The sequence below is a fragment of the Magallana gigas genome, chromosome 1 (genome assembly GCF_963853765.1).
Source record: "Magallana gigas chromosome 1, xbMagGiga1.1, whole genome shotgun sequence".
In the NCBI taxonomy this organism is placed as follows: Eukaryota; Metazoa; Mollusca; class Bivalvia; order Ostreida; family Ostreidae; genus Magallana; species Magallana gigas.
In genome coordinates this window covers 43,962,845-43,987,407 of record NC_088853.1, presented here as the reverse complement: position 1 = coordinate 43,987,407, position 24,563 = coordinate 43,962,845, and the positions used below count along the sequence as shown (strand labels likewise).

General features: G+C 31.7%; 1 long non-coding RNA gene across 1 annotated transcript; it reads left to right on the top strand.

Annotated features, from left to right (window-relative positions):
• Positions 1 to 10,858: 10,858 nt before the first annotated feature.
• Positions 10,859 to 14,010, top strand: LOC136273830 (uncharacterized). Its single transcript, XR_010712087.1, has 3 exons — positions 10,859 to 10,917; positions 11,197 to 11,275; positions 13,863 to 14,010. It is a non-coding gene; the product is annotated as an uncharacterized lncRNA (long non-coding RNA).
• The last annotated feature ends 10,553 nt before the right edge of the window (positions 14,011 to 24,563 follow it).

Sequence of the window (24,563 nt, the reverse complement as noted above, 5' to 3'; positions counted from 1 at the left end):
CGATGATTTTTGGATTCAAATGCCAGATGTTGTCACCATATTGATTGTTTGTATTTCTATAAAAAAGTGGTAGTGTAAGAATGAATACTGAAAGCTTAAGATTTGCTGGTCTAATATTCCTTAAAGTGAATATTAGATACATATTACATGGACACAGACAAAGAATATCACTACGGTATGATCTGTCAAATTTGATTACCATGTAACAATAGGTGGAATACTGTGCAGCGATAAGTTGCATTGTCTTTTTGTTTGACTAAGTGACATTGCCAAGTACAACAGCCAGGTGTTAGATGACAAGTTGCCTTGTCGGTTGGTTGCAAGGTCTGTTGACATTGGAATAACCACACGGCAGATAGAATATTTGTATGTATTGAATGAAAGCTTTTTCGTTTGTCTAGTAGGCACTCGGTAGGTGCCATTATTACTCCTTTCTCGCATTTCCTACAAACCTCGGGTGAAGCAGGCACGGAAGGAGGCGTTTGGTCATGATCAAACACAATTCAATGTGCTAAGGAAGGTCTGAATTCTGTTCTTAAGATATGTTGATATAACAAAAAAAAAAGAAATTTAAGTGAAAAAAAATGCATTATCCTATTTAATCCTGTAAATGCCATGAAGAACAATTTCTTTCTGGCCCCTGAATATTTGGAGGGGTTCTTTAGTTTAAAAATGTATACTAGCCATCTTCATTACATGAAACAGGAATGAAACAATACCGTATATCAGTTTTTTTCCGCGTGTATCCAGTTTCCGCTTTGTTCGCGACGATTTCCGAATCGCGGAAAATAAATCAGAGTAAATTTGATACAAAGTTTTGTTTTTTCTCTTTCCTGATAAAGTAAATATGTAGGTAAATTATGGTGAACTATGTTCAGTTAGTTTAGTTAGAGGTAGAAATTGCGGGTTCGGAGAACAAGCGCCAGATAATAGATTTGTAAGCCTCGTTGTTTATTTATCAATCCATTGACAAGCTAATTAAAACGGTCGCTTTCCTTGCGTAAACTGATGTCTAGATATACCTGAGCTACTGGTATATGTAACGGTACATGATCTATTTATCTATGACTGTTTGCGTCTCTGAAAATAATTATCAGTAATGGTTTCACATTAAAGGGAAAGGAAACTAAAAATATGTTGTACAATAAATCAATTAATTATCATCTACTATAATTGTAAATCGTATTTATTTTCATTAAAAACCCCGAAACAATGAATAAATCAAGAAAATCGATCGCTTAATTTAAATTTCCCGCCGCCATGGGGGCTGCCATTGAACTTTAATCTATGACGTCACACCATCTATTCCGGTTTGTCTTATCAACATAACATCAGTATTAATAAATCATGATATTCGCTCTAAATGACAAGTTCTGGAAAATTTGAAACAATTTTGATTTGAGACCGTTCTTTTACCTTTGCAAACTACAAAGAAACGTCAAATGGAGCATGTTCGTTGAAATCTAAAAGCGGAGGTTAGTGTCGGAGAAATCTCCGCGTTATCAGATGCCAAGTATGATAGAAAATGTCTGCCGTCGTTATTTTGTCATGGTAATTCCGACTTTAAAGAATGAATTTTAAACATCCCGATTACAATTATAATATTTATTCAGTTAGCGAAGAACTTGACTTGGAATAAAAAATTTAATCGAGGTCGTTTTCAACTTTGAATGATAGCAGATTAACAGCTGTCATTTACTTATAAAAATGCATATATTTATGCATACAATGATACATGTATTTATTCTTTAGATTGACGTGTGAACTCAAACATTATCAATTTTGTTTAGTCGATTATTTGAGTAACAGAAAGGTATGAACCAGCGTTAATTATACTTAGAGCACTGTGTACATTCATTTGTATATGTAAACCAAACCGGAATAGATGGTGTGACGTCAAAATAATTAATTTTTTTTTGTTTTTAATACAAAAGCGTTCTACATCATGTCAGCCTCCAGTAAATACGATTTCTCCAACTTCAAACATTCATTAAAGCTTAATTACGTATTTTATTTTCAAAACAGCATGACCACATGTGATAATTTACACCACTTTATTAAAATAAATAAATTATGTTTTTGACTTTCCTTCCCCTTTTAGGAAATCGTTTACTTGGTTTCATTGTCCGAAAGAGCGATTATTGAGATAATTTTCCCCTCTCACCTCACATGTTTAAAAAATCGTAAATTATATTTTCAATGTGACTTTGAAATAGTGAAAATTTGATTCGCGTAAATTTTGTATACCGTTTTAGGCTCTGATTCGCGGAAAAAAACATGACGCGGAAAAAACCTGATATACGGTACATACATGTATGTAAAACTATATCGGCAGTAAAATAAAATTAGGAAATATTATTTTCATATCGTTAAAGCCTTGCAATTTTTCAATATTTATTGATTACATATTGATGATTGATGAGTGTGTCATTGCTTAGATATTAAACAAAGTTCTTGATTTCGTTTTTACAAACTTGTTCGCGATATCAACTTTTTGCTGCTTATTTAAAACGTCATCGCTTATATGAAAATGCCCTAAACATTGACTTTATGTGGCAACATTTTCGTTTATTTTCTCTGTACATGGGCGGATTAATTAAAGTTTTTCAGATCAAGAAGAGAGAGTTAATGATTTAATCTTCATATTTTTACATTAAAGTCATTAGCATTGGACTTCTTTCACAAATCGTTGTGTTGATTACACATGAAACCCCTCTGGCATCACCTCTCTCTAGAAGCCTGAGAGGATAGAGAAATGATGCGTGTGTCGATAATTCGAGAACACTTTCAAATATGACCATATCATAGCATCGGTGATTTTCTACTGGATAATATTGAACGAAGTTATTGAAATTGTGAATAAGGACGGTGAATTGTTTATTTACAACACCTGCAATCATTCATAAATTGCTCTTAATGAGTTTGTGATGGTATTTTTTGCTTTTATCAGATATATTAGAGAGGTTGAGATTTCAAACGTGTATGGGGATGTGTACGTGAACTATGGGAATCACCTAAATTCTTCGCGTATTATGTCATACGTTTTTGTGACGACATGGTTTCTACACGTTCTCTAAATTTATAAAGCGTCGTCTACACGTAATTACAAACGTGTAGCTTTTTACAACAAATTACATATTATTGATGAGTGAATGTATTCTTGTAATGCATTATATAAATTTAATGCTTCATTTCCATGAATATTTATGGGAAATTTACCATTTATTTGAAATTAACTAAACAAAATTCAAGAATTCATGTCACAAAACTGCGTCAATTTACCTACACGTTTATATCCTACAAGTTAAGAAATCTTAACCGATAAATTACGAAAACGGGTACGTATAGTTTTAACTCGCGTACGCGTACCCGTACACGTTTTAAATCTCAACCTTTCTATTATGATTATATTCTGTTATTTTGAGAACTTGTCGCTATTTCAATACTTGGTGGATCCACCAATATAAAACCATACGAAATGTGAAATGAAACAAGAGTTCCAAATTGGTGGACCCACCAAGAATGTTAAAAAGTTAAAAGCTGTTAATAAATCGCTGTGTTGAATATAAAATTGGTTAGGCAACCAAATAGATACAATTTTTAGCTTCTATGCAAGACAAGTATTCTTAACATTCGCTTATGTAGACTAGTGAAATGATTTACCTAGGTGGACTCACCAAAACAAGCATTTTCAATTTAAATTCATAAGTACTTGGTGGATCTACGAAGACCTATTACCTAAAATAGATTACAAAGCTAGTGTATGCACAAAATAATTAAAAACCCCAAACACACTTGTTTTATCAATGGCAAATAAAACTCAGATTGTGTAGCGGTTCTTTATTGACTAGATAATTTTACCTCTTTTACCTTTGGTGGAATCACCAAACAATGTTTAAAGAATTCCTGATTTTTAGGCATTCGAAAGGTTCTTGTTTTTGTCATATGCTCTATAATTGATTTATTGGTGGGTTCATCAATTCTTTGAATGAAATGCAAAACTGTATATGGACAAATTCACAGTTGATTTTGTTGAATGACCAGGATCTTGTGTGAATAAGATATTTGATGCTGATCAAAAAGATAGAATCGCCAATACTTTATAATTGATGGACCCACCAAGTTTATTATGAGATATTCGACGAATAAAATTGATGGAATCACCAATATTTTGACTGTTTTTGTGGAATATGTAGGTTTAAAGATACTGTACATTGTGCTTTTGTGTAAAAAAAAAAAGTGTGTTCACCAATTTATGCCAAAAATGAAGAAAATTCATGTTCATTTTTGTTATTGCGTTGTGTTCATTTTTCATTTTGCATAGAAAAAAGGTGGACACGAATAAAAAAAACCTCTTTCTGAATAGAAACAGTTAAAGTGTTTTTTCAATGTAATGATTGATGAATGTAAAATGTCATCTCGATCACTTTTTAATGTGGAGGATTACAGCTTGTAAGAAATTGGAGTCTGCAAGAGTTGTAGAGAAAACTAGAAATGATGTAACAAAGTGGACTAGGAAATTTTCCTCGAAATCGCAATCTGTACATAAGCATATGGATATTACAGTGAAATATCCAGTGTATGAAATATTTTTCAAGACGTATTCATAGAATGGAACAAATTTAGGGTCGTTAATGGCCAGTGAACCGCTCATTGTAAAAAATAAAAACAAAATAAGAATTTTAATGTCATTTATTGATAAAACATATGAAAATATTGGATAATTACCCCTTATTCGAAGATGTTAAAACTTGACATTTTTTACAGCCTTAAAGTTTTGTTCGCAATGTGTTATATAATTTGAAAAAAATAAATCTTGATGATGGGTAATGATTGATGAATGTAAATTGTCATCATGATTAATTCATAATACGGATCAATTGTGTTTGTTAGAAATAAAGAATCTGTGATGAAAATGCCCTTATAGACTCGACTAAGACATTCACTCCAGACTCCCATCAGCACATAAGCATATTGATAGTATTGGAAAATAAACGATGTACGAGATAAACGAAAATCTCAAAATGGGCAAACAGTTTGGACTTTGACGGATATTGCAGGGTAATGAGCAATGTATGAAAAAATTCCCAAGATGTTTTGTGAAATGAAATGTCTAGGGTAGTAAATGGCATGTGAACCACTCATTATGAAAATGGAAACACAAAGGCTTTTCTTATGCCGTTTATTTGACAACACATGAAATATTGATCATACACACACAAATGAATAGGTTACAACGTGACATATTTATTACTGATTTTTCATCTTATTTGTATGAATTTGTAAAGATGAAGTCTTCAGACTTGATAGAGAAACTTTGCTTGAGGTTTAATGAATAGACCAGCCAGTTATTTAGTTTTGATCGCAAAAAACACACAGTTTGAACTAACACCTTTTTCCTTCTTACTCCGATCTGCGCATGAGCACACGAATAATGAATTGACAAATGCATTGCATAAGTTATTTTTCAATAGAGAGTACCGGTATTTGTTATAAATGAAGATTCTAAAATATTAATCAGAAAATTTAAAATGTTAATACACATTGAACTTATATTTCCCCCAAACTTTGATCTGGACATGAGCACAAAGATATTGCATGGAAACAGACAATGTATGAGATATTTTCCATGATCTGTTCATGGAATGGGTTTATGGAATATAAACATTTAGGGTAGTCAATGGCTAAAGTACCACTCATCGTTTACATATACTCAAAATTGGATTTTCTAATCTTTTTTAATCACAAAAGATGAGGTATTGATCTTTAACACTTAATTTAATACGTTATAACGTGACATCTTAATTGTTGAATTCTGATTTTCATCTTTTTTTAAATGAGTTCGTAATGATAAAGTCCTAAAATTTGATAGATACAGTTTACTTGAGGTTAAATGAAGAGACCAGCTATATAGTGTTGATAGCAATGTCGTATATGATTCAGAGAAATAAGTTTTAATAATGTGTAATGATTGATGAATGTAACATGTCATCTTGTTCTCTTACGTAACGTAGAGGATAGGTACCTTTAAGAAATAAAAAATCTGAAAGATTACAACAAAAATATCAAAATGTTCAAAATAATTCGACTCTATTTCCATTTATACTCCGATTTGCACGTGAGCACGCGAATAGTACAAAGAAATAAAGTGTATAAGATATTTTCCAAATAATATTTTTAAAACGGAACACATTCAATGTACATATGTAGTCAATGGCCTATGAACCCATACATGTATCTTTAAAAAGGCACAAACTTGGATTTTGATATGAAATTTATGATAAAACATGAGATATCGATCAGTAACACTTAATTAAAAAAAAATAAAACAGGACATTTTTATTATTGGTTTTTGAATATTGGCGACCTATTCCAATGAATTCTAAGCGATAAAATTCTAACATTTAATAAACCAGTTTGCTTAATTTTAGTTGAAGAGACATGCCAGCTATAAAGTCTTTTCCACAATATGTGATCTCTTGGATTTGATAAAAACAATTTACTTGAGATTTATTGTAGAGACCTGACAGTAATATTAGTTTGCTTGCAATGTGTCATATGTAAAGTGTCTATTTATCACTTTCCTAATGCAGAGAGGTGCTTGTTCTAAATTAAAAATCTTGTTCTGTAACAAATTTTACTTGGAAATGTTTTCTCCATTCTACACTCTGCACATGAGTAGATGAAATCTGTTTTGAGAGGTGTTCATTGAATGGAACAAGTCTAGGGTATTCAATGGCCTGTAAACAACTTATTGTAAAACAATGAACACGAAATGAAATTTTCTTTTGCCTTTATATCGCAAAACAGAAGAAATTGATTATAAACACGTATTTTAAAGTTGTAAAACAAGGCATCTTTATTGTTAATTTTTGAATTTTATCTTATTCTGATGAATTTTTAATATTTTGTCATTATTTTTTAAAAAAATAGAAATAGTTTGCTTGAATTTAATGAAGAGACCTGTCAGCTATATAGTGTTGATAAGAATGTGTTGTATAATTCAGAGGAATAAATTGTGATATAATAAGTCATGATTGATGAAGGCAAAGTGTCATCTTGATCACTTTCTTAAGGCGGAGAAATTATGCTTGATAGAAAATATGCTTGATAGAAATGAAAAATCTGAAAAAGTTTTAGAAAAGACTCAAAATAGTCTAATATATCGAACAAATAAATATCAACCGCAATGAGGTATATGATTGGGATGAATACATTTTGATGATGTTTACTGATTGTGAATGTAAAGTGTAATCTTGATCACTTTCGAAATGCGGAGGAATGATGCTTGATAGAAATGAAGAGTGCATTTAAAAGATTTCTAAATGTTGCAACAAATTGACTTTAAATACTGTTGGCGCTATAAACACGATTTTAGTAGCCACTCAATTTGATTTGATTAATCAACATTCCACAATTATATTATACATAATTTCCCGCTTGTCCATATATAAATATAGAATTTTGTATGTTTGTAATTTATGTTTGAGGTAGAATATAGATATTTGATATCGTTACATAATATACATTTCATGTACTCATTTAAAGGAAAAAAACATTAAATAAATGTAATAATGATATGGGAAAAAATGTTTTTTAGCCCATCAAGTAAATTTTGTAATGTAGCTCTAGTGATTGTTTAGTTTTATTTAGTTGCTTAAGGGGGCTGGGGGTGGCTGCCATTTTAGACAATATTGATCTCCTTTAAAAGAAGAGCTCCATATAAAGATAATAGAAAATGATAAAAGTTTATATTAAAATATATGAATTTTTTCTTTATCAAGTAGTAGTTGATAGCTTCAGAAATCGCCTATAATTTTTTAAAATAAATCTGATGGTTTTATATTATATTATATTTTGACCCCCAGCCTCCTTAAAAGAACAGATATTGATAGATGCTTAATCAGTGTAATTGTAAACAAGTACGCAAGATATCTGCCATGATAATATGTAACTTAAAATATAATCATCAGATAAAAATTACATATACTCCCAAATTAAGCTGAAGATATACAAATAATAAAATTACAATTTCTGTACTCAGGGTCTTTTTTCTTTAAAAAAACTCATACTTTTAAACAGTTTCTTATTTCTTAGTTAAACTGAAAAAGATTGAAATAGGAATCTTTGCCGTAATTCTTTGTATATAAATACTCTATAAATGACTTTTGTAAATAATATCCAGCATGTCTTTTTGATCTTCTAGGATAGAAGAAATATATTTTCAGTGTTGTATTCATATTGAGCGTGTGCTAGGAATGAAGAAGGATCAGTGCTAATTCAAACTAAAAGTACATGTTTTTGTTTTAATATCAGAAGTATTTTCTAGTAACTAGTAAGGTAAATATAAACATGCTGCTACTGGAAAATAATCTCTGTGCTGAAACGCAAAATCCTAATGGAAGGGAGGTAACGTTATGTGGGTCATCGGTTCACTTAAAGTGCACGATTGGAATGTGGTTTTTCGGTAACTCAGTGGAATTAGAAGGATTTATCTTCTTTTTTTGCAAAGAGACTCAAATAAAACGGAAACGATTTTTGTCAATAATTTATCCAGACTAGGACTTGAACCTAGATAAACCATAATGAGTTCATGGCTGCTTTTCTTTAAGCTATCTGGATGTTAATCAAAAATCGCCGTTTCTTTTTTTATATATTCATTTCATTAATATCGTTGATTTTGTGTAGTTTTAAACATGAGTAAAATATTGCTTATTTTGTAGATAGCGATTTGATTAGTTGTTTAACTTAATCCCAAATCCCGTCAAGGGTACATTTGAGTTTCATTATGTAAACAAGCTTGTGCCATGGATTTGTTTACGTTTGTTTAATTTCAATAATAATCTGTGTTAAGAAAATGTCCTCCTTGTTAGTTTGTTATGTACACAAATAAACATTATTAAGTGATTTAATCGAAACTGTATTTTCTATTCAGCAATCAAAATGTAAAAAAAAAATGAGGTGTTGAATTCGTTTACATTACAAGGGGAAAGAGTGTCGATAAATTCAGATATGTTGCTTATCATTTATACCACTGTCAGTTAATAAAGCAATACTATTATGACGATTAAAAAGAATACATGAAAATGTTTTTTCCCATATACATAATATCTTTGGAGAGCTATACCGTAAAACATACACGTTTTGTATAAACAATTTAATACTTATCTTTGAGAAGTTGAATAGCCTTCTGTTTGCCATACCGAAATCTTTATGTTTATCCATCATAATCATGATTCATGGTAAATCACTATGACTCCACAGAGAAATTTTTAACATTAAATTGACACATAAACGAATCATCAAATACATAACAGAACAGCATTTCGAAGCGAACATTGACGCCATTTTGTAATGACCTATTTTATAACATTTTTGATGCACTGAGCATGCGTAGTTATATACATCAAAACAAACTGTAAAACTTGCACAGGTAAAATAGAAAAACAGTGATTATGAATAAAAGCAGGAGATTTAAGGCGAGATCTTTCAATCAAAGATGTAATAGTATTCCTTACATAGATAGATAGTACAGGCATCTTCTTATATATCTAATTTAAGAATGAGAATTGACAAAAACCAGCATAGTCCAGCAAGCCAGTGTTTTTACCCTATTCGATATACACTCCGAGAGGGTACCCACCTTTGATGTCTAATTACTCTTTTTTATTATTGTCTACATTAAAAATTTATACACCAATTGAAAGCTGAAACATTGTAGTTTCTTTTTTGTGAAAAAGATTTACGGATAAGTAAACGACACTCAAATACAAAGAGCATGAACTTGCAGGCTGTTTAAAAAACAGCCTGCAAAATCATGACGGCGCTAAGCACTATGTTTTACATACTTCAGGTACAGCTAAGGTGGTAACCGTATATATATATATATATATATATATATATATATATATATATATATATATATTTATCTATATATATATATATATATATATATATATATCTATATCTTTATCTATATATATATATATATATATATATATATATATATATATATATATATATATATATATATATATATATATATATATATATATATATATATATATATATATATATATATATTTGTTATATTCAGTAGTATATTCTCACTATATAACTCTATATAGACGAGTAGTCAATAATTGTAATATCAGCTCGTCCGAAAAATATTGACCGGTCAATATTTTTTAGATATTGACCGGCTAGGAATAATATCTAGAGAACATTCCCTCTATTTCAAATAATCGCCTCTGATTTGTTGATTCGTAAACGGTGACGTAAATAATTCTTCGCGACTCCAAAACAAGGTGACGTCATAATAGACAGTCAGTCAAGGCAAGTAAACAACGAACGCGCAATGCGACGGTTTGCTATCATAACGGATATAAGGATTTGCGAATTACTGTTAAGTAAAATCAGGGAGAAAACCTGTCTGATAATTCTTACGGTCGGTGGAATATCACAAGTGACCGTTTGATGCTGAGGATATTTTGGAAATGAACTTTGCACAAAATTGAATTCGTGAATTCTTTGTTGAGCTGAGAAAATTACGGCGATCTGTTTTCAATTAATTTCTTAAATTTTGGTTTGTTTCTTCATATAACAAAACAAATGTTGACTGTGTTTTCGGGCAACATTGATTATATTAGCCCCCTTGGGACTAAAATATTGCCCTCCGCTTCGCGTCGGGCAATATTTCGTCCCTCGGGGGCTAATATAATCAATGTTGCCCTCAACCCCAGTCAATATTTGTATAATATATATATATATATATATATATATATATATATATATATATATATATATATATATATATATATATATATATATATATATATATATATATACACTTTATGTAACAGGCAACAACAACGTTAGCTCAAGACGGAAAAGGCTATCCACTTAACCTACCAGATGGTAAGCTCATAAACTGATTATGTAAAAATGAGTTATATTATCCAGTTGATTACAAATAAATTTAGGTTTTTTAAAGAATCTTACATCGTTGGATCTTAGATATAATTAAGATACTAGGCCAGTAAACTGATACTATATAAGCACCAAATACCATAGACACAAACATTGACAAATGACTTATATTTAATTTTAATTTTTAGTACAGATATATGCAAATAAGAATTGGAAAGTATAATGAAATTACTACTTACAAATATATGACCAGTTTTAACATTTCAGATTGCGACGGCTTAGGCTGTTTTGCACCTGCCTGCAATATTTATACAATATGTAAAAGAAAACCATGGGCACAATGCAGGTAATTATATATGCTATTCTATTTTTTTGTACAATTTTTTAAAATATTCAAATGTTTGAGAAAAAGATACATACCCGGTATATAGGATAAAGAGAAAGAAACTTTTTACGCAAAATATTGAGAGTATTGTTTCCTTTCTTTTTCCTTTGGCATTTCTCTCCGATAGAAATGGCTTTTTAGTAGATTTTTTCCAACGCATGGAAAGCTGATTATATTGTGAGGATTTCTTCCATTTAATAGTCAGATTACCACAACAGAAGGGCCACCATAAGCACGTTTTGTGTTGCGATAATCTAATTGAAGCACGGTTAAACCTTTAAAGGGACATGGTCACGATTTTGGTCAAATTTTATTTTTCTGCTTTAATTATTTACAATGCTTTATGAATGCATTTCTAATGATAAAATGACATTTGGGTGCCAGTCGATGAGTTTTAAGCAAGATACAGGGCTCACAATTCTTCGTCATGTAAACAAGGCTCGTGCCCTGTTTTTGTTTACAAAGGTTCAATATACCAGTAACAATTCTTTTTCAAGCTGATTTGTCTATTTTCTTATTCATATTAAGCATAAATAAACAGTTCCTAACGATTAACACATTTATTTGAGGTCTAAAACCGGAATTTTCACTTCAACATTCAAAATGTAAACAAACGCTTTGTTTACATAGCGAAGAACTGTAAGCACTGTAACTCGCTTATTACTCAACAAATGACACTCAAATTTTGGTTGCCTATTAAAAATGCCTTACTGAAGCATTGTAAACATTAAAATCGAAATTTTGTTTTTCTAAAATCGTGACCATGCCCCTTTAACAACAATGAGGCGTGTCATCTACACAACTTTATTCAACCTCGCATTCATTTCAAATGTTACGTTTTTAGCGTATAAATGTATTTTAAATTAATGTTCTCTGGATCATGTAATAGTTAGCACACAATTATTCAGTATGAGTATTTCCTGCAGTCTGGACTTTCTGAATTTTCGATAAATCGTATATATAAATTTATATATCTTAAATTGGCAGATATATAGTTCAAAATGATGGACTGAGTGACTGAGTGCCACTTTCCAAAGGCTACACAAGCAAAGTCTGGGAATGTGCAATTTCTACTCTGTCCGAAAATGCCGATATGCAAATAGACATGACAATTGCATAAACTTTATGCAACGTGTCAAATAATCCCCCAGAGTAATAAATGAAAAAGTTCCAAAATACATGTTGTTATGAAAATATAACATGGCTTGATAAGAAAACTAATATGTTAATTACTTTTAGCTTATTTTTCCTTGAGTGAAAAAGATAATCAAGTTTTCCTAAAAAATAAACGAATGTGCACAAAATTTCAAATCAACATCAAGGTGATTAATGCGATTTTAAAGCGAATCACACTAAGAACACAAGCTTTAGACTGTAAAGATTCTGATGAATATTTGCTAAAGTTTTTGAATAACAAAAAAAAAATAAAAAAAAAAAAAATTAAAAATAAATAAGCACTGTTGATTTCTTACATTCACTGTGCTGTTCATATTCAATCAATTTTTTGATGTATTCCAATGTTTAAAAATATACTTAATTTTATCTACCATAAAGCATCCATATAATCAGGTTATTTACTATCTTTGTGTACGTGGGTACTTCCAAGATTACACGAACAAACAGACAGTCAGAAAAACAAAATGATTATCTTTTAAAATAATCAATAATAAAAATAAGTTTAAAATTTTCGTTTCAAAATAAAATCATTTTTTTTACAAATTCAAAATTCGTTTTTGCATATGACAGAATAGCAGACATTTATCAAATAATTACTTAACTTAAGTTTCAAGTATTTTATGGACACTAAATACGTTATATATTTAATATAATAAAATTTAAAACTTAATAATAATATAATACTTGCCGAGATCAAAGACATGCCATGGTCATTATGCTCCAATATACACATACCCCGGACGTCCCCAGTAAATTATAAGACCTACATGTAAAGGCCACGCACAGATCATAAAAGTATAATCAGAACGTTTTTAAAACATGTCAAATTCAAGTATTAGTTCAGGTCAAAACGATGTGTGTTTCCTCAAATGTTTATTTCGAATAGGCTTTGTTACCCCCTAACATATTTGCACTGCGTATTTTTACATAAAATCACGTATTAGTATTAATAACCGTTATAATTAAAAGAAAAGATTTCAAAGATAAGTTTAATAAGTAAAGTGCATTAAAAATCCAACGAATGCATGTCATTCAAACGGAGGCCTGTGATGAATATACATGTATACTACTGTTGAGGTTACACAGAAGTAGAATAGAAATATCTGGGCCTTTCTGACCTCAGAGTTTATTATGCAATATTCATACTATCAGCTCAGGTGAGATAAAAACGCGAGGGAGAAATACTTCTATGGGGAAAAGCTACATTTAAACACCGGTATGCACAATATGACATTTAAATTCCATTGAGGGGAAGAATAAAATTTCAAAAAGCAATATAATCTCTCTTTCTCTCACTCTATTTCTCTCTCTCTCTCTCCAGTATTTTATGCTTTATGAACTTAAGTCAACTAATTACACCTTTATTTTACAGGCAGTTTTGCAACAACTGTGTTGCTAGATTTTTCGAATATGGTCGCCATATAACTCCAGAATGTTGAGTGAAGATTAAAGCGATTACCATCTTCAAACAAATCATTTCTTAATCCGATTAAACTGATCTGTTGATCATCGTTAATAAAGTTTCAAACAACATTTTACAGTGGCATTTTTATACTGAAGATTGGTTTTTTTTAAAACAATATTATCTGTATAAAGATGGTATCCCTAAGCATATAGTGTATCAACAGCCTCTTTTAATACAATGCGAGAAACATAAAAAAAACTACTATGAAAATTAATAATTCTCCAGCAAAGAACATAAATATCGAATAGTATTAATAGCTTGAATCGTTTAGATGTAATGAATGACGCATTAGCGACAGTGAATTTTGTTCTAATTTGTGATCATACGCTTCCAGTAAACAAAAATGAATAGAATTGGTGGAGCATGATTAATACAAATAACATTATGAAAGGCTTGAAAACATTGCAGTATAACAGTCTATGATGCGTTTAAAAAAGGAGTTACACGTGGGCTTTTTTTTTTCAGGTCCGCTTAATACCAGTATTAAAAACCTTAAAATATTGAATTATTGTTACTGTGTGGGCCATCATAAAGCAAAATTTGATTAACAACAAGACACCGAAAAAAAAAATAAAACAAAATAAAATGGCTAAGAAAAAATCAAAGTGCTGACGTACTGACGAGAGTTGATTATATCGATTATTAATCTTAAAATCATCGATATGTTAATTTGCTTGGCAAGTAGTTTATAATCTGTATTTGAATTACGCACATTTTTATAATATGAATTCTCGGACTTTTCCGACAATAATTTCGAGAAAACCTCTAATGAATCATGTTGTGTAATATTTAAAAATAGAATTGATTTCATCAAATTATGTATCGGAATTCGAAATATTTCAAAAATTGTATGGATCCAACCAAAATGAACTATAGCCTCGTTCAATCAGATGCTCGGCTATCTCCGTTAATCTCCGACAAGTAAGAGATACCTTGATGACGCTACCTCTAAATATTGACTGACTCTTTGCTTGTCGGAGATGTACGGAGACAGCCGATGGTTGAACGAGACTCTATTGAACTCTGGCGTAGGAATACATACGACTGCAAAAAACTTCTAAATTGTTCGTTCTATTTAAAATCTTACTATTTCCAAGGTATTACTAAACAAGTTTCCTTTAAAAAAAATGTTTCAGCGTACATTACATCAAATTTACCGATTATTTTTAAGAACTAAGTCTTGTCAGCGGTGATGATTTGTGATTAGGTCCAAACACTGTTTCAGTTTCGGTTTGCCAGAGTAACTGCATAGGAGAATTGATTAAAATCAACTCCCAAAAATTGAATCTATCTAAGGACTTTGTACCGATCAATTATAAATGTTATATGAAAAAGTTAACGCTAACCACATGTAACGTCTTGATTGCATAAATCATCTTAATGCCTTTTAATTAAAATAAAAAAAATTTATTCATTCTTTTTTGATGAAATTTATAACCTTATCTATTAAATTAGTAAAAATTGCAGCTTACGGAGGTAGTATATTAGCAACAGCAAGAACATCTGTTTCTAAAACCAGTTAACACTGGTTGTCATATAGACTGTTGACATATTGTATTTGGTCGTTCTTGTTAGATGTACTCTCGCTAGGTCTATAAACAATGTATTGACTTCATCAAAAGGCAATAATTGTATGTAATATATGAATGATAACTTACTGATATCGTCACAAGAATTATAAATATGACGGAAACATTTTAACTTTGAATTTCCAAAGCAAAGGTTTTGCTGTATTGACATTTGTGGAAGTGTTCCTTTGGTGTTTATATTAAATATATTCGAAAAAATATTCCCCCTCTATGCAGCAGATGGATTACTGAGTTTCTATTAATTTGCAAGAACTTTCCGTTGTTTCGTGTGTTTGTATTGTTTTTTAAGGTGGAAGTACGGCAGTCTTGTGCATTTGACGATAAAAATGTAAACATTTCTTGAAGTGGCTTGTTTCTGTCCGAAACAGGCAAAACCTGTTGCCAAAAAGATAAAAGCAATAAAAAAGGTTTTACTTGTTGCTTCTTTTATAAGGAATAAGGTATCATTCTTTGAGTATTATGAGGTGATAATTTTGGTTGGGGCGTGATCAAATCCAATAAAGCCCGAATGGCTTTATGATAGATTTGAGAGAGAGAGAATAATCAATTACCGAAACAGGCATTACCGATAGTGTTATAAATTATTTCTCTTTGCTGACATTTTATGAGGAGACAATAACAAGCTTTGCATTTTACATTTAAAGCAGGATATTGTAAGTCTTACTTTACCGCTAGCCTTCTGGCAAAATAAGAAAAAAAGTGTCATGATGTAAACCACTTCAAGTACTTTTCCTTTGTGATCTTAAAACAATAGAGAAACATCTTTTACAGTTATGTTTTGCTAGTGCATTTTGTATAATAAATGGAGAAAACGAAAAACCGATAGCCGTCTTGTAGCATTTCTGCACTCGGTGATCTCTTTTAAGTTTCACAACACACTTAAATTCTGCGTCAGCGATAATTTTTATCAGCAAATGAGGGCGGTACTAAAGCCCAGAAGGGTCATTTGAGATTTAAAATACGAGATTCGAAATATGAGATTCAAGATTCGAAATTCTAGAAATTACTCAATAAAATCATGGATCTGAAACATGTATCCTAGCGACAAACTATTCTAAATAAAACCATTGGCGCAGGATCTTACCGTCAAATAAATGTCTGAATTTACCTGATTTAGTATTTATTTATTATAATAAGTGATAACACTGTATTCATCGTTAATTAACATGTAAGTGATTTTGTTTGCCCTGTATGTATCTTCCCCAGATTCCTTTTAAGCCGTAGATTCGCCCTTACTGTGAAAAAATCGGTTCGCGAAAAAAAAGAAATATCAATAGGATTTATAAAATAAAATAAAATTCGATAAAATTATCAATCTACCAAATTATAGGTTATATAGACCAAAATATCTGACGTTTTCTTTGCTTTTTTAATACGATTTTGACATTTAATGTGCCAGGTAAATTGAGAAAGAGTGAGAGAGAGCTAGCTTCGTAATGTCAAATACAGTTCTCATTGAAATATAAGTATATAAGGACGAAAATTAAGCCTTTAAAAGAAAAAAAGGGGAGATAGCTAAGGAAGGGCAGATCTACTACCAAGCTTTAATTTTCTTCAACTGTGGTAGCGCATGTGTGATGATTTATATTGACTCTTTCTCTCTCTCTCTCTCTCTCTCTCTCTATCTATCTCTCTCTCTCTCTCTCTTGTTTTGTACTATTGCACGAGTGTAAGATATGATCAGTTGGACTGTGTCAATAATGAGCGTTGCATGAAACTGATGCCACCACCTGAATTCCATCAATCTATTGAATAAAGTGCCAGGTATTGATGTCTTTCATAGAGTTTCTTTTGTAACACCTGGCCTGATCTGGGTCAATGAGAGGATCAATTTCATCTTAACAAACATAAAAGGAGATACTCTTCATCATCATAATCTGAAAGAATCTGAAACATTTTGCGAGTTATTCCGACTGATTCCGAGTGCCGATTGCGAATGAAGAGAGGATGTGACTTTCCCAATTTTCAAAGAAGAAATCTGTTATCGTTCCTGTGAATGATAATGTGTCAATAAAATTATTTTGGATATTTTTCCTTTCATCTATTTCAATTGTACATCACTCACAGGTATGTGTATTTTTAAAAAATTCGTCCAAATGGCTGAATAAATATATTAGGACGACTATAGTCTAGTTATACATTCTGTGTAAAAATATATACAAATAGTTATTTAGTTTGGGAAAACGTATTAATATTTATTTGTTTATAAGAGTATGTACGGATGACCCATACAGTTTGATGTCGTTACGATGCAGGTTTTAAGATGCATTTCGAATGGGCCTTCTGGGCTTTCGTAGGGTGGCCATTATAGATGTAAATCGCACGTACAAATCAGAGGGGCGTTGGGAGTCTTATCTTTCTGGAGTAGGTGATATAGAATTAGAATGAACTTTAAAAATGAACGATTTGTATTGCTGTTTTCTATCATAATGTTGGATATAAACCAGCAATAGTACTATCTAATAACAGAAAGGTACGTGGTTTTTTTTAAAATCTACTCTCAAGGCTATCGAAAATGAGTACAGCAAACACGCAGTATAAAATACGCCAGTGTTCCATGTGTCTGGAAGAAACAAGTTATTTTTGTTTAGCATGTACTCGTGATATGTGTTCTCAATGTTGGAAGAAACATTGGTTTTATCTAAACTCAAAAGATCAAAACGTTGTGAAATACCGCGAAAAATTTAACTACAGCCATCGACTAGAAGTTTGTGCAAAACATCGGAACAAGCATTATAGAAAGTATTGTGAACGGCCTGTCTGTAACCATTGTACAGCACACATAATGCAAAAAGCTGGATATGACACAAAACGGCAACAATACAGTGAAAAGATTCAAACAATAAGAAACGACGCTTTCTTTTTTAGACCTGATCTTCTGTCTGATACCAAAGCAGATATAAAAACATGTCACAGAGAATTTTCATTATTTCAATCAAAATTACTAGCAAAAGCAAATCGACTGATTAATTATGTTAACAAGGCAGTACATCATGTGGATTTTAAACATAGCTGTTTAAAACAGAAGAAACAGGTGAAAAGGTATATTAGAAGTATACAGATATATGAACACGCAAACGAACAGCCATCACATCTTGAATTCCTTATGTCCATAAAGAAATTATGCCATCCCCTTCATTTATCATGCCATTGCGCGCTCTCGACGACGAAGTTGATCATTAAGAAAAATGTGATCGAGTCACTGACTGAAATAAAAATCAGTTGTAGGGAAAACCGACATGTCAAATATGAGCATTTTATGAAACTGATATCTTCACCTGAATTCCATAAATCTATTGAAGTATCAGGTATTGGTTACTTTGATAAAATTTCTTTTGTAACAACTGACCTGATCTGGGTCAGTGATAGAATCAATTTAATCTTGACAAACGTAAGAGGAGATACTCTTCATCATATTTATCTAAAAGATTTATGTGGTTCGGTAATAGACTTTTGCCCTGCAAACAATGGCAATGAATTGATTTATATTGATGTCAATTCAAGCATCAAGAAATTATCAAATGGTATGAAAACAACCACTTCATTTATAGAGGGAAAAAATTACGATTTCCATCCACGGTCTGTGTTTTGGTCAGCGTCTACTGAGAATTTACTTGTCGGGTGGTCTTTGGAGAAAGGATACACATATAAAGGTAAAGTTACCCGTTACAACCAGACCGGACAACTTAAACAAACAATAATGCACGATAATGAAGGGTTAAACATATATAAAATGCCTAGGACGATAACAGAGAACAACAATGGTGATATCGTTGTGGTTGACGTTGGTGCTGTAGTGGTCACAGGCATTGAAGGTCGGTTTCGTTTTTCCTACACAGGACATCCATCAGGATCAGGACTACATCCACGAGGAATCTGTACCGACCATTTGTCACACATCTTAGTATGTGATGATATAACCGACACAGTACAAATCGTGGACAAAAACGGACAGTTTTTATCAAATTTACTGATAAGACCACCAGGAATCTTTAGACCATATAGTCTTAGCTATGATTTTAACACTTACCGTCTTCTGGTCGGATCAACTTTGCGTAACAACAATAAGATGAGTATGTATAGACACATTACTCGAGTGGACGCTGGGAATGGTAAACCTTTTGTTCGATTTTTTCTTCAAATACACATATGTTAATGATATATATGTTTCGTCAATAATTCTGTAATCGTCAGTAATAAAATAAATAAAAAAATAATAAAAAGAAAAATTTAAAATATCAATAAATAATGATCAATCCTTCAGGAAAAATTAATCATCTACAAATTGCAAAAACATTGGTAATACGTTAATCTTCTTATATGTTACAAAAATAATTATCATGAGCTGTCTAATGTTTTAGAACCAAATTTAGCAACTACTGATGAGAGTGAATCAAGGAATGAAATGCAATCCAGAAACGCAGAAAATCCACTAGAAGGAAATGATTGTTTGCTTGAAATGATGTCTACCCCTAAGCTACACCACTCTTTTGAAGTGAGAGGAATCAATTATTGTCGTCACATTTCTTGTGTGACATCTCACAAGATTTGGGCCAGTGAACAAAAAAAACTCATCTTGACAAGCATACCACGTAATAATTTTCGTCATGTGAAAAAAATTGTGTATCAATTATTGCAGTGGGATGCATACCGTGACAAGTAAAGGTGAATTAATTTTTGTAGACAGATATTTCAACATCATTAAAACGTCAATTGATTTGAAATCAACAACTGCGTTTATTAAGAGAACAGACGTTACTTGGAGATTCTGGTGTGTATACTGGTCTCCGTCTACTGAAGATCTACTAGTCGGAATGTATAAGGTTGATCATTGGGTAGGCAAAGTAACCCGGTACAGCCAAACCGGACACCTTGCACAAACTATACAACACGACCAAGATGGACTGGAATTGTACCACCATCCTAACTATATAACAGAAAACAATAATGGGGATATCGTAGTGTCTGACTTTGGCTTTTTGGGTACTGGTGCTATAATAGTGACAGATCGCGGAGGTCAATTTCGCTTCTCCTACACGGGACATCCTTTAGGATCTCAGCTAGAGCCGTGTGGAATTTGTGTTGACTCGCTGTCACATATCCTGTTGTGTGATCGTTTGACTAGTACAGTACAGATGTTAGACCAAGACGGTCAGTTTCTTTCATACTTGCTGACAAAATCACATTTGACAATTAATCCATTCAGTCTTGGTTTTGATGTCAACAAACATCGTCTACTGGTTGGATCGCACTACAATAACATCGTGTGCGTTTACACGTATTTAATCCGAAAAGACAACAAGACAGGTATATTTGAATAATGACCTAATGATTATCTATTTGGTTTGGATAAGTTTATTTAGTTTAAGTATTATAACCTTATAGACAGAACAAATAAGTTAAATACTAGAAAGCCGTGCAATATAAGTAGAATTCGTTATTTTGAAGTTTAAAACCCTAGGTTTGTTTTTTTTTTTTGTTGACGAACAGTTAATTAATTATTATCTTTTGTAGAAAGTCATCCAGACACTACTAATGACCGACAGTTGTCCAGGTCTGAGACTACATTTGCCTGCAATATTGACCGTTTTTAGTGTGTGTATATATACAGATATATATACATGTATATAGATTGTCCATCAGTAAATAAATCTGACGGACACTGTCAAACTTAATTCTTTTATGAGACAGTTATACCCGCACCTCAGTGTTTGCCCCCTGAAATATAATACTTTAAATCGCGCATATCTTTCACAATTCTTTTATAAGCAACAAAATGTATATGCAATGCTATGAGTTATGTATGTTCTGATATGAGAAATGGAAAGGAAAGGCTTAGTTCTATGATACATTGTATGCTCTGCTACTGTAGATTCCTAAATATACGCTTGGGATTAATATCCGCGTAAAATTGCGAGAAAAGATCTTTCGGATTTTGAAATCTCGCTTTTGTTTTCTAAACAGAAGTAAAGTAAATGAAGCTATTATGAAGATTCGACGTTCGCGTTTTTATATTCTCGCAATTTGATAAAAAACGGTTGAATCACGGAGTTGAGTACTCGCTTAAACTAAGGAAATTACGGTATGCAATTTTAGGAAAAGCGTTATACAGAAGAGTTTCAAACGACTCTATGCTAGGATGCCTTTCTCAAGTCTGTAACAAGAGCTGTCTGCTTTCTTCATCTTTCATCTCATTAATTCGGGCCTATCATTATAAATATACATTTATAGATGTAATTAAAATCAAGTCAAAATCGAAGGCAAGAAAACACCCAATAATTCTGTGACTTAGATAAATAATGTTTCTTTTAGTACTTACTTGTAATATCCTCTGCCTCTCGTGGAGTGCAGCAGCTGCAACACCCCCATGCTGTTCTCTTCCACTACCTCCTCTCCTTAAACAACCACCCCTAGAAGTTCCAGCATGTCTGCTCCTTCCTCATCCACGTTCCCGTCTCAACTTTCTGACTGGACTCCCAGAAAAAGAACTCGAATCGCAAGTGGTTGTAATTGTCGGTCTGGAATGGCTTTTTCGGTTGAACTTGTCTATCAAAATTGTAATTATGTAATTATATATATATATACGTTGCAAATATTTTGTCCATCAGCAAGTATTGCCTCCAGTGAAAAAACAACACATCTCCACACCCTGAAACTATCGACACAATAAACAGAACCTTATTTTGACTAATTGTCTTCTCATCTTGATCTATAGAACACTATAATGATTACGCTTTCAGAATCATCAGATGATACCGATAATAAAACATTTTATTTTAATACAAGGATATAATATATATGTAAGACTCAAAAGTCCGATTTTCAAGCTCAAGGACGATGGTCTGCGCGAAAGTAAGATGGGCTGACACGCCAACATTTAATGTTGTAAGAATATGTTATTGGTGTTATTACTGCTACTTTATTTCAATTCAACAACAACCGTCACTAACCAACAGTGATAGTAAAGACAGGTCTTAGCACGGAAGATGCGAGAACAGAAAGTTCATGTTGTATTCAAATATGTGTTGCGCCAAAATTGACCGTGGTTAATGAGTAATCAAATGAATTAATAAGTAAATGATGATCAAATCTGATGAATCTGTAAATGGAACATCGCTTTCATCACTGTTGCCTTCTTTATTCTTGATTCGTCGTCATAGCTACTATTTGATTCCAAAGAGTGTTTATTAGGAAGGAAAAAAATGTGCAGTGTGTTTAAAACTATCGCACTTTGGCGAATCTCACCCTCGGATTTTTGCGACCATGTGCAAACCATCGAACTTTGGCGTTTCAAACCATTGGAGTTTGGCATGATTATCGGACCATTGGATTCTTGATTACTATGATAATCACACTTTGAATTTTCCTAGATATATACATATATTCCATGCTGGAAACAAACAAATATTAATGCTATGGGGGACCTTTGCTGAAATGATACGATATTTTTTGTTTAAAAGCTATTCTAAGGCCAACGTTTCCTATTCCAGCACAAAAGAAAAAAAGAGCCATTTCTCAAAGATGGAAAAATGAAAAGTTGTACCAAGAGAGTAGCGACTTAGTTTCTAAATTTCTCACATCAAAATATATTAACCAGTCACATTTTAATTTTTTTCTCCTTCATGTATTGTATGTTGATATAACTTGTATATAAAGTAATGTTTTAATAACCATATCATATTTAGGCGTACATTTATATATCAGTCACCACCTTTTACAAATACATGTAACTTATTACTGCTAAATAACTTTATACAGTTTTGGTCAAATTTTGCCCTGTTTTAAAGCGATTTTTAAAGATATCACAAATATTGAAATGTAACATTTATTAACACATAAATACGTTAAACCTTGAAATCTATAAATATTTACATAATTTAACTTTTACAATAATTTTGACGTCATAAAAAGTGCATTTTCCCGTATGTTCTATAGCAATTCATTGTTTTTATAAAAATAGAAATCTTTGTCCGCAGCCGTCGCCCACAACGAAATTCACAGCATAACAATATCAGGTGATATCACATGAAATATATTAATTTCGTTGTAGGCGACGGCTGAATTGCATAATTAAAAAAAGTGCATAATCTGGAACTTGATACACACATGTAATCATGCTATATATTTATTTTTATGAAACTTAATCAACTTGTAAAATTTAGGGCATATACTGAAAAAAACCCGTACCTTCTTCTTGATAAAAATAAATTTGGAAAAATAAGAAAAGAGCAAAGTTCCGAATATGCAAAACTGCAAATCTCCCCAAAAAGAATAATTAAACTTTGGAACTTACCACAAGGGTCAAAATCAACACCACCGACATTGTTCCTTCCAAAGAGATTTTTGTTTTAAATTTTTTTTTATATAGAAACACATTGGAATTTCCCCAAAAAAGGATATTAATATTATGTTTTCAAAAATACAAAATACGTACACATTAATCTATATTTTATTCTTGATAAGTGTTTTAATTTATATTTTTTTATTTCAAAGAAAAGCATTTTCCCGCATGCATTTGTTTTTTTTTTTCATTACGTAAAATGTCCAAGTTTTAGTCTTATTTATTATACCATATACCTAGTGAGTATCTGCCCTGATACACGCGTTTTGGACTAGGTGAGACAGCAACCGAAACCAGTGCTGTATCGCCCTCGGGGCTGATATTTCTCTGTCTCAGCCCGTCGTCAAGGGGGTGTATTGCCCTCAAATTTAAAATCTCTAATTCCCAAATATCTCGACTTTAAACTAAGACTAGTTTGTGAAATAACGATAAAATAACAAATAAACTTATAAAGCATCACCTTACACGTCTTAATATTTTTTTTATCGCTGAAAATTGAAAAATGATAATTCAAAAATAGCGCAAAAAAGCGATCTGTATCTAAGTAAGGGGAAGTAACCTACACTACGGTTGTGTGTTTAGAATAATAGCACGCTTTATTTAATATCAATCAACATTTAATGTTTAATCCGAGTTCTTTTTTTCTATATTTAGTAATAGCATTGGCCATATTCCATT